This window comes from Colobus angolensis, unplaced genomic scaffold (assembly GCF_000951035.1).
Source record: "Colobus angolensis palliatus isolate OR3802 unplaced genomic scaffold, Cang.pa_1.0 Scaffold48, whole genome shotgun sequence".
Taxonomy (NCBI): domain Eukaryota; kingdom Metazoa; phylum Chordata; class Mammalia; order Primates; family Cercopithecidae; genus Colobus; species Colobus angolensis.
This window is the reverse complement of record NW_012118265.1, coordinates 270,603-285,585: the sequence shown is the minus strand read 5'-3', so window position 1 is coordinate 285,585 and position 14,983 is coordinate 270,603.

The following is a 14,983-nucleotide window of genomic DNA, read 5'->3' as shown; positions in this document are numbered from 1 at the left end:
TTCTTTGATATATTTCAACTTAAGCATTGTGAGAGAAAGTTGAAAGTTAGCTTTTTGATACACTTTTTATAGATAATGAAGGAACAAGAGGGTGATAAAAGCTAAAACAAAAGTTTGAATAATATACACACAAACATTTATAGCAAAATAAGGAAGATATACTCATAATATAATCTTTGTTTTTCCAACTAGTTGTGTTGTCACACCAGGTAATTACAATTATCTTCTTCCTATTCCATATTCCCATTGCCATCAGCAAGAGGTCATCAGGTCATAATTCTTTGCTCACTGGGGACCCAAATCTTTGTTCCTAAAGGGTCTAGGCCATTAGCCATTCTGCCTATATTGGGTTGTTGTTGTTTTCTGTTGAATTTAATTACAGGACATGGTTGGAATAAGAGAAACCCTCAGGTATCTCTTGTATTTCAGACATACATTTCCATTAACTTCATTGTGTAGCAGCAATCCAATTTCCTCTGTACACCAGCCAGTAGAGTGTCCCACATTTTTTGCATATTGATTTAGAAACATGAGGATCCCAAAGTGGCCCTATGACAATAACAACGAAATCATTATTTTGTCTCCTGGCAGAAACATTTCTCCCTTTGGAACTGAGACTTCTAGACCAGCAGAACATACAGTTGTAGGGATAAGTAGCCAAAATATTTGTCAGTGTACCACTATGGTGATAGTGAGTAATGCCACTTCCATTTATTTTGTTTGATTCCTGTACCTGTGAATCTTGGAACTATATTTTAAATGTGTCTCCTAAAAAGCATGTGTTGAAATTAGGAGGTAGGGTCTAATGAGAGGTGATTAGACCATATGTGCAGAGTGAATAAATTAATACTGTTAGCACAGGAATGGGTTTGTTATAAAAGGGGAATTTTGACCCCCTTTTACTGTCTCTTTCACCCTCTCTTTTCCCTTTTACCATGGAATGATGCAGCAAAAAGTCCTCATCAAATGCTGGCCTCTCAATCTTAGACTTCCCAGTCTCCAGAACTGTGAGTCAATACATTTCTGCTCATCATAAAATTATTCAGTGGTGGTTTTCTGTTACAGCAACACAAAACAGACTAAGATGCTTGGCTATGGAAGAAAGAGAATCATGTGTTGGAAGCTAATTGAAAGCATACACAGAAGACTGGAACTTGTCCTAGCTCCAACTAATTGTTGCTACATAGTTGATACTGTAACTGTGCCTTCAGAAAGCCATTCCACTACTTTGTCAAGCCAGTTGCTTCAAAATAAGAGAAGATGGTAAGACTAGTGAATTCCATGAGGCTGGGCCCATTGTTGTACCCTATTTGCTATGAAGTGAGTTCTTTGATTACAAGTATGTAAAATAACATAATAGCAGATAAGGAATTCTATAAGTCTATAGATGGCAGTTTTGGTGGAAGTCTTGTGACAGAGAAGGCAAATCCATATCCAGAATCAGTGTCTATTCTAGTAAGAACAAAATGCTGCTTCTTCCAGAATGGAAATGGTCCAAATATAATCAATCTGTCAGCTTGTTGATCATACTAGTGGATTGTGTCATATGAGAGACTCAGTGTTGGTCTCTGATGATGGCTGATTGGGCACTTACACATGACATTAGCCATGTAATCTTTTGTAAGTGCAAGTCTGTATTGCTGAGCCCATGCACAATCTCCATCCTTGCAACCATGGCCGCTTTGTTCATGAACCCTATGTGAAATCAGAGAAATGAGGGGGGAAAGAGGCTCATTGGTATCCACAGAACAGACCATCTTATAAAGTACATATTAAATGCATTGTCTCGTGAAATTACCCTTTGGTGAGCATTCATATGAAACATAAATATCTTTATATTCTGTGTCCATTAAGAGAGTTCTATTCACATACCTCTCTCTCCAAGACCTTGTTGTAACCAAATTGGCAGTTGTGTTTCTTTTTAAGTACTTGGCTATCCAGCCAAACCCTTAGCCACAGGTAATGAATCAATATAGCTTCTTGCCACACATAAGCAACACAACTTTATTATCTCACAGTTCTGTAAATCAAAAGTCTGATGTTAGTCTCACCAGGGTAAAAATAAACTTTTTAGAACAGGACTAAATTATTTTTGTAGTCTCTGTGTAGGGTCTGTTTCTTTGCCTTTTCTAGCTTCCAACTTGCCAACATTTTTTAAACTTGTAGACTCCTTCTATCTTTAAAACTAGAAAAGCTGAATTAAATTCTTTTCACATCTCTCACATGGTATCACTCTGACCTCTTCCATGGACATATCTGCTTCTGACTCTTTTCCCTATCTTTCCTCATTTACGGACCCTTGTGAATATATTGGGCCCACCCAGATAATCCAAGCTAATACATGTATCCTGAGGTCCTTAACTTAATCACAACTGTGAAATTCCTTTTGCCGTATAAAGTAACATAATCACAGTTTCCAGTGATTAGGATGCATTTGGGAAGTCATTATTTTGCCCATCACAGTTTATCTTTTGTACCCCCAAAATTCAAGCTAATCTCCCATGCAAAATACATTCACTCTGTTCTAAAGTCCATAAAATCACAACCTATTATATAATCAGCTCAAAGTCCAAAATCTCATCTAAATCTCATCAGCACAGAAGTTCCAAATTTCATTATCATTAAAATAATTTAAATTAGGTTTGAGTGTATTGGATTCTGTCACAAAGTTCCTCTCCATTTGTAGACCCGTGAAACTAGACAACAAGATATTTACTCTCAAAATACAATAGTGAGACTGGCATAGGAGAGTAGTTATAAACATTCCTTCTCAAAGAAGGAGAAAATATAAGAAAAAAATGAGTCATCAATCCCATACAACTTTTAAATTTAGCCACGCAAACTACATTAGATTTCAAATCTGGAAATGATTGTCTGTGATTTGCAATTCCAGCCTCTGCAGTCCGAGTTTGAGACTTCATCCTCGTCCCTTGAAGATCTACCCTGTGAGTCATCATATATTTTTTATGAAGATATCCTGGGTTTGCTGCTGGGTGATTTTACCACCTATTTCCTGCCTGCAGAATTTTGGGGGTCAGAAAGACTTCTTTCATTTTATCCTCTCTCTAATTCTAAGTTGGCATTATTCCTCCTGGTATAAAAATTCTCAAGAATTTTGCGATTTTTCTGTGTATATCATGAGGGTTCACTCCAGTAGACAATGACCTTTTCCAGAGATGTTTTCTGAAAGATCCTATCTCTATTTTTGGCTTCTGCCTAGTTGACTGAGGCAATCAATGAATCACACACATTATTTTCAAGAAGGCTTTCTGTGACTAAATCCTTAGCTTTTTAATCTTCCTGAGATATTATCTAAAGGTTGCCTGACCATATTCTTGATTTTTTTTCCACTATAACTTCCATTTACAATGGCAAATCTCTTAATTATAGGACATTTTGAAATTTTGCTAGATCAAGTTTTTTTAAATCATCAAGACCTAGTTTCTTTGTGTTTAGCACATCTTTTCTCAATTTAGCCCTTTGTTCTTGCCTTTTATGATAATCAGGAAGAAAAATAACTAGGTCACAATTTCAACATTTTGCTTGGAAATTTCCTCAGCTGAATGTCTTATTTCATCATTTTTAAGGTCTGCTTTCCAATCACTTCACAACACAATTCTGCTGAGATTTCTGTTACTATGTAATGAGAATCCACTTTTCGATAGTTTTTAATAAGATAGCCCTCATTTTCTCTTGATCCTTCATCAGGAGTACCTAGAATATACATATATTTACTACAAGTCTGTTCATGAAAATTTAGATGTTCTCTAAGGTGATTTAGCTTTTCTCTTCCATGCTCCTCACTTTCTTCTGAGTAATAAATCCACAGAGTTATTGGTATCTGTATTTCTACTAATAGCATGTTTAAGACAATCTAGGTAGTGTTTAATAATTATGTTGCTCAAAATTATTCCAGCATGTTCTTATTGCCCAATTTCAAAGCCATTTTGCATTTTTAGGTATTTATTACAATAGTAATTCACTTCTAGTTACCCAAATACCTGTCAACCAAGGCTCAACCAGAGAAGTAGAACCCATACTATATATATACACACACACACACATACATATACACACACACATATATGCACATATGTATAAAGAGATTTATAAGGAATTGGCTTATGTAATTTTGAGGGCTCAATAGGCAAAATGGAAACCCACAAGACAGGCCATCTGTTAGGAGAGGCTAGAGCTCTTGCACGTCAAGTGAAGCTGCTGTTCACAGGTGGAATTTCTTCTTCCTGAGAGAAGTCTTGGTGGTGATTTTGACCTTTCAATTAATTGAATAAGGCTCCCCATATTATCTAAGATTATCTTAAAATTAACTGGCTATAGTCTTTAATCACACCTACAAAACTCCTTCACAGCAACACATAGATTAATGTTTTATTAAGTAACTGTGGACCATAGCCTAGCCAAGGGGACACATAGAAAAGAACATGACAGTATGTTAAATGTCAATGCGACCTTTCTTTTTTCAATCTCTGTTCAGGCACTTACTGAGACACCAAGGGGCTTAATAAAAATTTTCAGCCACAATTTTCAGATTATATGAAAAATTAATAGAGCAAGAAATTCTCCTAATTTTTTTTGGAATAATAATCTTTATTTTCTCTTAAAATTTTGTTAAAAGTAGTTTGTGGTTCAAACAGAAACATCTTCATTCCTACATAGTTTGTAGTAATTGAACAAAATTGAACTTGCTCAACCTTATTAATGAACCTTAAGTGGGAAGGAAACAAAAATGACAGAAAAACAATTAAAAAGGAAAAGGTAACCACAGAAAACTATACGTTGGCAAGGTAATAGAAGTTCAACGTTAATCATTTTGTTGAGCATGGCAACTGAGTGAAGAGTTTGGCTGCCACATTAGAGCTTGGTATGATATGGGATAAATCAAGCAAACCCTATGTACAGTGATTAAAATGAGATCCATTTACTGGTATATGTTTCCTGGCTTCTGACACTGCCAGGATAATTGCCACTGCCAAGGCTGTATGTTCAATGAACTCAATCAGCCAATCCAAAAAGTCACGTGATGCTGCTGCATGGTGCCAAGCAAAGGGGAGAATTGCTGGGGAGCCTGGGAGGGGGGAATGCTTATACAAATGAGCTTTTTGGCAGGATGTAATCCCCTTTGGAGGGACCCCTACCTTTCACAGAGCATACTGCATTTTGCTACGAACAAGTCCCAACTGTGTTCCTTTAGAGAAATCCCAGTAAGCTTTACCATCACAGATAATATTAGCTCTCATGGTGGCAAAGGCTACTGATGAGTGCCTGCTACCTTTAAGATTAGTTTGCAAGATGATAATTTATTCTTATAACATTTTTTGTTGCTATTTATCTCTTCAAATGAAAACTTTCTAAATTCTCTAGGATTTTGCCTATCATGTTTCCATACTTTTTCTCCTATTTCCAAGTTAGAATGTATAAACAGTATAAAAAAATGGTGTGTAATAAAGTGAGTATATGATACAAAACGTGGACAGAAAAAATTTTTATTTTTGGCTGGACTTAAGATTATTCTAGGATACACACTTAGTTTTGCCTTTTACATGTAAATGGTTTGTTTTCATGATTTTAATCCAATGCACCCAGGGGCACTTTTTTCATCTTATACCTTTTCATAAACTGAATACGAGAGCCTCCTATCTTCTTATTCTAGCTTTTCCAGAAGAGCTGATTCTTTTTTCCACCAAATTTTCATTACTCCATTGCTTTACTGTGTTTTCATGTATTATCACACTTTGTTTCTTGAGAGCATGAGAATATGATAGCTACAGACACTGCTAAATATGTCTTTCATTTATTCAGTTGGTAGAAGATAGAGAACAAGAGTTTGGATTTAGAAAAGTCAGCTTTGTAATGGCAAGGTTGTTAACAGTTTATTTTTGGAACATGTTGCACCTTGAAATCTTTGTAGAATACTTATAAATTGTTATGTTTTAATTTAGTTTTCTTGCTAAAATATTTTCTTTGAATTTATGAAAAAATGAAAAGGTCAAATGTTCACAAACACCAATATCTCCAAAATAATAATTTTTAGTTTTTTTCATCTAAGGAATTAAAGTTTAAATTTTCAAGCCCACATAAACATAAATTAAAAGTTATATAATGGCTGTTTCATGACATAGGAATGAAAATGCGATCCACAACTCTTCTCTTTCTCTCTCTGTTTGAGTGTGTGTGAATTTGCTTAATTTTTCTTTTGTATTGTTGTTATTTGAAGAAATTTTGTTTCATCAAGTAAAAATTAAACCACAAATCTATAATTGCTAGAATTTTTTAATGAAAAAATCCATCTCTAAAATAAATAATCCTTAATATCTCACAGCATTACAAGGAAGAAAGGATAAAAATTTACAAACTGTTTAACTCAAATACATTTTTTTGAGAAAAATAAAATATACTGTGTATTTCCTTGCTGTTTGATAATTGCTTACCTTCTTTATTACCATCAATACTTGCAAAAAAAGAGGCAAGGGCTTTGGGATCTATGAAAGCCTTAAGAAAGGATGTTCTCTAACCAGTAACTTGGATGCACACTGTCCATTTCTATTGTTGTCTTCAGTATAAACCTCTAACATGGATCACCTAGGCACGTAGACCTCTCCAGAGCCTTTTAATTATCCTTACCTTCCATACTGGGCTCCCTTTATAATATATTCTGCACATTCAGTCAGAGAGATGAGTTAGATAACACCATACATGAGCATAGAATCCATTAATAACTTCATCACATTTTGAATTTCAGGCCTAAAAGCCCTGTATAATTTCTCTGTGACCCTTCTCTCTCTCCTTTAAATCTCATGTCAAGCTTTCTGGTGCTCTCTGCACTCACTTGCTGCCTGTCTATCCTTAGGTCATAGTAAGCATGGAGCTGCCCCAGGGTTTTCTCATTGATATGATCTGGCTGTGTCCCCACTCAAATCTCATCTTGAATTTCCATGTGTTGTGGGAGGGACCTGGTGGGAGGTAATTGAATCATGGGGGCAGATCTTTCCCATGCTGTTCTCATGGTAGTGAATAAGTCTCTGATGGCTTTTAAAAAGAGGACTTCCCCTGCACAAGCTGTCTGTCTTTGTCTGCTGTCATCCATGTAAGATGTGATTTGCTCCACCTTGCCTTCTGTCATGATTGTGAGGCCTCCCCAGCTATGTGGAATTGTAAGTCCATTAAACCTCTTTTTCTTCCCAGTCTCATGTGTGTCTTTATCAGCAGTGAGGACTAATACACTCATGATTTTCTCTCTGCTTGCCCCCACCTTCTCGATCAGCCCATAACCACGTCCTCCTCATCACTTCAAAATCAGCTCACTTTTTCATTACAGGAAACTTTTCTAATGTTTCAGTCTGAGGAGTGTCTTCCTCCCCTCCCATCTCAGTTACTTTCTATGCTGAATAGCATCACACAGTTTTGTTACTTTCAGAATTCCTATCACAAAATCTTTATTTATCCACTCACTTATCTTCTCCATCTCCCCATGAAGAACATAAGCTTCATAAGCCTACATTCTCACAACTTTATCCTCACACTTGTCATGTAGCAGGTGCATAATAAACGGAACCTGAGGTTAGTATGAAACCAAGAGATTGGGGCAGAGAAATTACAGTAGGAAGCTGTCTATCATGATTACGGGCTGCAATTGTGATAATGGTTACTATTTCAAGTTAGCAATGAAAAATTTATTCTGTAAATTACAATAAAAATCCACAGCACAACGTTTGTAATTATATGTACCTGTGATAAAATAAAGACAACTAGAAATGGGAATAGCTAATACGTGACCTTACCTTATAATGCCTTTTTGTAGTCCCCATAGCAATAATGGAACCTAGTGGAGTGAAAGGAGGGCAGATGAGGGCCCTGTTGAATGAAGATCTGTACCAATGGTTCTCTTGATGCATGGAGCAGAGTGGGAGAGGGACTTCCCTCAAGACTTGCTCCCTGCCTGGAGATTAGTTTACTTTATGAACATTTTTCTGGTATGTGACAGCTAATTAATTTTTTTTAAAAAACTGCAATTCTGGCACAGGTCTTAATGCTTTGTTTCTAAATTTCATATCTTCACTCTTGTTGCATGTTGATTTTCCAATTCACTCTGAAAAAAATGGCAGTTATTTTAAAATGTAGCTTACTTGAAATCCTGATTTTCTTAAAATATGCATTTTATGACATATACTTGTGTCTAGGCCTCTGGTTCATTCTTCTAAGTTTGGGGAGCGGAGACTAGGGTAGTATTGCATTAGAAGTATTACAGAAGCACCTGTTCTTCGTGATATTCTGGAGTAATAGAAGAACCTGTTCTTCATGGAATTCTGAAGAGTAGAAGTCTAATAATGATCCTCTCCTAATAGGCAACTAAAATAAGGTTCATAGTAGACGTTTCCTCAATGTTGCAGATTGCTATAAGTATTCTTCATTGGAATTCAGATTATTAAACACATCTTGGAAAATCTGTTACTAGCAGAAAAGCTGGGGAATATGGTTCATCTGCAAATCACCTAATGTTTCAATAAAAACGGTTTTGGTAGTGTATCTGATAGATAAGTTTAATTTATAGTTGAACCTGGAAGAATGGACCCAAGTATTTTTATTACACTATCTTTACCCTTAGTTGGGTAGATAATGTTATGCATATTATTTTATTTATTTAGTTTTAATCTATTTTATTTTTGGTTCTATAGAATAAGTATATAATTATGCAGTTCATCTCCTTTAAAATCTCTTCTCTCACACTCTTCATGATTTTTCCTCTAATATATCTGATAACATATACCTGTTATCTGGTATAGATTATCTGGTAAACATCTTGCAGATGTCTCATCTGGTGGCATACATGATAAGGAAGGTGCCCAATACATTCCAAATAAATTTAGAGAGGATAATCCTTCCAAAACACTCCCTGCCACTGGAGACTCTTCACTCTCAAAAAAACTCCAATTTGTAGCTTATTTAAACTTTAATCACTCAGGATGTTCTGAGAGTAAGACCAGACACATTTCAATAATAGGGTCCTTGGGCAAGATGACTTGATCGCTTTTGTATATTGGATAGCCACAGCTTTTATATACTAAATAAGTATTAAACATTATGTTTAATCAGTTGAGCAATGAGGACTTCATCTTACTGCCTTTGTTTTACTCTTTGGAACCTACACAAAACTCAGAAATTGATTTATAGTAAAAATCACTCTTAAAGAATTTCCCATTAAGCACTTAAAAAGTAGAAAGTTACTGCCTAAAATCAAGTCTCCTAACTCATTAACCAGTTAAATATTCAAAAAGGTTACTTTTTCAAACTGAGTATATTTAAAATGGGCTTTGATATAAATGTAGTTTTGGCTTCAAAAGGTTGATGCTTTTTATTCCTCTCATACTCAGTCTCTTTGTGTGTGTGGGGGTGTGTGTGTGTGTGTGTGTGCATCTCCCACTGATTTCAAAGATTCCAGAAGAGGAAGAGGAGATAAGTATTATTCTAAACTAATCCACTATTGTGGGATTTTTAAAAATATATATATATAAGCAGGACAGATAACGAAAACACAGGCTTCTTTTTTCCTTCATTCTGTTTTATTGTTTTTGTTTGAATGAACAAATTCAACACTTACCTCTTAGTTTCTGATTCTGGCAAAGTTGTGAGATTATCAGACTGTTCTATTATAAGAGATCACTAAAAAAGAGTTATTATTTTCTGAAAGGAAAAGATTTTGGAGCTACTGATTTATAAAAGCTCATTCATTTTTTATTAAAATTGGTGTTCTCTGAAAAAACGGAAAATCCCTTTTCTCCTCCACTTATAAATACTTTCCATCACTTAGTATTTTTCTAGCTTCATGCTTGTGATTATTACTTAAATTATAAATGATTAGTTTATTTATAGTTATGTTCTCAAGCTCTTGTAATTTTACTAAAAAAAGGTAACGGAGTGGTTTTAAGATCAGTTTTACTAAAGATAATAGTTCCTTTAGTAATTTCTTTAAATATAATCTAGAAGAAAACAGTTTACAGCTCACCCACTTTGTGAATCTTCTCAGGCCTCTCCAGTCTGCTATACATATGCACAGATGATTGCTTTCTCTCTAGTGCCTAATGAACACACCGATTGTAGCACTCATTATACTGCTTATAATATTTCATTTTACTCTCTGTCTTCTGCATAAATCTGGGTTCTGAATGGCAGGAACGTTGTCTTCTCGTATCCATATCTAGACACCTGGGCAATGCCTAGCATACACTAGACAATAAGTAAATATTTGCTAAAATAAGTGTTTTGTTTTCTTTATTTTCCCTTTTTATGAATATAAAATAATAAACTTGATTGTGGAATATTTGATAGACATCTATAAATATAAAGAATATTGATTGATCTTAACTTTATTGTCTTGAAACAGCCATTGTTAACATTAGTGTCTTAATTTTTCTAATTGAATTTAACTTGTGGTTTAAGATGAATAAACAAGACCTGCAACTCAAAAACTTCCCTTTCCCTGTCCTTGGTGTTTATTGCACTTCTGGTTGATTTTACATTTTTTGAAGTTTTTCTCATCTGCAGTTATTTAGGATTGATTTTGTCTGCCTTCATTCATTCATTTATTTATTTTCATATGATAAGTATTCATCGACCTCCTGCTATGTTTTAGGTACAATGCCAGGTCTTGGGAACATAATATCAAGCAAACACATGTTATCTCTGCTTTTTTGGAACTCATAGATAGGAGAGCAAATTATAACAGAGAGTATTTACAAAAGGGAAGGCTTAGAACTCAATTTAAAAGTGCGAGTTCTTTTCTAGGGGGATGAGAAAAAGAAAACATAGATAATCTGCAAGTTTCAAAAACTATGTGGCATTCAGTAGGTTTCTGTATTTGAACATCTGCCACTGTGTGTGTGTGTGTGTGTGTGTGTGTGTGTGTGTGTGTGTGTGTATTTATTCTGATCATGCTGTGGAAGTACTTGCAACTTTCTAGCTGTCCTAAATCCTTCCGGCCATAATCTAGGTACTCTTCCTCCACTAGATTGGATAATTATTTGATTTTCTTTCTGACATGTTACTGATTCATTAAACAATCTAGTATCCGAATACCTTCTTTTAGAAGAACTCATGAATTTTCAAGGACTTAAAACATTGAATTTCACTTTTCAATTTCACTATTTATATACAGAAATTGTATTTATAGTCCTAGTATTTTTTTTTTTTTTTTTAGACAGGATCTCGCTCTGTCTCCCAGGCTGGAGTGCAGTGGCGCGATCTCAGCTCACTGCAGGCTCCGCCTCCCGGGTTCACGCCATTCTCCTGCCTCAGCCTACCGAGTAGCTGGGACTACAGGCGCCCGCCACCGCTCCCGGCTAATTTTTTTGTATTTTTAGTAGAGACGGGGTTTCACCATGGTCTCGATCTTCTGACCTCGTGATCCAGCCGCCTCGGCCTCCCAGAGTTCTGGGATGACAGGCATGAGCCACCGTGCCCGGCCCTTAGAGGGTTATTTTCTATGTTGTTTAGAAAGCAGGTAGAAAACTTCGAAAATTATTTGTAGGCAAAAAGTAGCATCTATATATGTTGGTTACATAAAGCTAAGTAGGCATGCATTGTAAGGTGTCCATTTTCAGTTTATAACTCTCAACTTTAAAATAAGCTTTGTCTTTAATATCTATGGCTTTATATTCTCTTCTTGTTATTTAACATTTATTTTCTATCATTAGTAGAAACAATCTTTAAGAGAGACAGGTAAAATTTTGAAAATATCTTAAGTAACTATCCACAAAATTGAAATTGCCTTCATTTTTACTTTTGATTAACTTCTTTTTTTTAATTTTATAAGCAAAGTTTTTGAAATATATAGGAAAGTTCACAAGTTGTAAGTCATTTTTCACAAATAAACACAGTCATGAAACCAGTATTCATATAGAGGCAGTACTAGAAGGTGCCTCATGCTCCTTTTAGACCTTAATCCCCCAACAAATGTAATCATTTTTTTGATATCCATTACCATAGATTCACTTTGTATGCTTTTGAATTTTATATAAATGAAATCAAACAGTAAGTTCACCATGATATCTGGCTGCTTTTACTCAATATTTTGTTTGTGAGGATTATCCATGTTGTTAACTATAGCAATAGCTCATTATGTTTTTTGCCGGAGAGCAACAGTCAACAAAATTTTTCTATAAAAAGTAAATATGGTAAATATTTGTGTTTTGGGGACTGTGTGGTACCTATCACAACTCCTCAATTCTGCCCTTATAGCATGTTATAATACGAGAGCAACTATAGACAATATATAAGTTAATAAACAAGTCTGTATTGTAATAAAACTTTATTTACAACAGCAGGTGGTGGGCCAGATTCTGTTCATGGGTCATATTTTGCCAACCCATGCTGTGCAGTATTCTATTTTGAAAATATACCACAGTTCATTTATCCAGTCTTCTATTGGCATTGTCTCCAGTTTGATTAATAATGCTAAAAAACATTCTAGTTCATGTCTTTTGAGGTACATGTACATGTGTGTTTTGTTTATGCTTATAATGAGTTAGTAATTGCTGGGACAGAGAGGGTTTAGGTTCAGATTTGCTAGATACTACCAAACAGCTTTCTGAATTTACATCCACCACAATATATGAGAGTTCTGTTTGCTCCATTCCTCCACCAAGGCTTGGTATTGTCAGTTTTTAATTTGGTATAGTGATGATTTACTCCTTAAACAGAGATGACACTAGGAGTTAAATATCTAAATCTACAGCAAGAAATATATCTCCATGGAAGGTATTACTATATACATTTAAATTTATGTTTTAACATTTAATTTTAGTGGATCTGTACCCCCCTCACATCTCCAGTTTGGTACACACACCCCCACCCCCCAAAACCCCCTTCCCCAAACCTGAAACAAAAACTGCATTTGCTAGTCTTGAAAGAACACTGTAAGTTCCTATGGTGCTTTAGGGGGAAAAAATCATGTATTTGTATGCTTACAGAAACAGAGAGAAAAAGTGTAGCATCCTATTATCTTTAAGAGGATAATTTCAAAGCCTCAGAAACTGTCTCTAGCCAGTGCTTTCAAAGTAAGCTCAAAGTGCAGTGGGATGTGCAGAAAACGTTCATTAATCAGGCACACTGTGAGTTAAGTCTTCACTTCTAGGAATCATTTCTAATCATTTGCAATTAGAATAATGTTTCTGAAAGTGTTTGCCTTGCTAACCATGAGGAGTTGAAACTCTCTCTTTTGGGAAACTGAGCAGATGGTGTCACTTCATTTACTTTTTCCTGTGCTGCAGGGAGGCCTAAGAGATTTAACTGTCCTTTCCATGTCTCCTGCCTAGGATTTGGATACTTGTCTAGGCTGGTCATAGCTCTTGGCTCAGCTATTTCTTGTCCAGTTCCCTTTGTTTGATATTACTTTGATCCTTACCCAATATCAGCAATGCTTTGCTTGGATGACTCTCTCACTCTAGCTCTTACTCTTTTTCTTGGCAGAAGTATTCTTTTCTTTTGGTTGTAAGAATCTGGCCAGTAATGAGGTGGTAAGCTCCTGTCGAAGCAGCAGGAGTTGTCAGTGCTCCTTTCTTTCATTAACTTTCTTGGGCTGTAGCCACAACAGTGAGACTTCAGGGACTGAGAATTTAACCTTCTCCAGCACCGATCATTTTTCCACATGGATTCACATGGCCCCATGGCCCCTTGGCCCCTTTCACCAGCCCCCTCTCTTCACATTGCTTTTTATAGTTTATCTTGAACTTTCTGTCCAATACTCTCCAGGGCCACCATGAAATAATATGCTTGAAGCACTTTTTGTTTGTTGTTTGTTTGTTTTTAAGTTAACTCCCTTGTATTCATTGTTGTGAAATGAAGAACATTTTCTTACAGTTTTCACAAAAAGTTTTCAAACTTCAGATAACAGCTGTGGCAGATTATTTTTTTCCTTATGAAATAAGCAAGTAATTGGTAACCACACTTCTGTAGCATAATATCATTTATTTTAATCCTAGTAGAATAGAATATGTATATTCTTCTACCTAAAGTAATGACTATATGTGTGTACATAATATATAATTAGATAATGTACATCTCTTCAAGTAGTAATCTTTGAGTTAAATATTAATATCATTTACCATTCATTTTGAAAGAAACAATGTATTGATGAACTGAATGAGAACTTTCATCTGTGGCACTTAAAGTGACAATAACAGTAATCCAAAAATAATATTAATAATGGTAATTAGGCTACCATGTTTTAGATAACTACCATGTACCAGATACAATGCCAGACATCATGGGTTGTATGTGGGTGTGTACAATTTCTAATTCTTACATAAAACTTGTAAAATAGTTATGATCATAACCATTTTACACATAAGGAAAATGAGGAATTGACAGCTTTCTCACCCAAAGTTAGGATGACACTGGATGGTTCTCTTTCTGCAATTCCTACACCTCTTATCCTAGGTCAGCTTCCCGTTCTCTCAGATTTGGCTGTCATACATTTTATCAATATGTCTGCCATTCCTAATGTATTGAATGTTCACTTGTAAAAGCATGTTCATTGTGTAGATGGGTGTAACCTATTCTTGAACCTATCATCATGAACCATACAATGTTGAAACTCTAGAATCACCTGTTATCTCAAGTTTACTTTGAAATGATTTCTACAGGTTAATGGAATATCCACCTTTGCTGGTGCTTTAGTTATATACACTATATATACATATATGTTACATACTTTAGGTTATATACTATATATATAATGATATATATATACTACATATAATGATATATACAGTATATAACCTAAGGCACCAGTAAAGGTGGATATTCCATTAACACATAGATTAACTGAAAGATCCCTACTCAAGGAGGTGTACATTTTCTATTTATATATTATGTATACACACATATAGTCATTATTTTAGGTAGAAGTATACACAATATACTACATGTGGTATAGTATATAACCTAAAGTACCATTAAAGGTGGATAT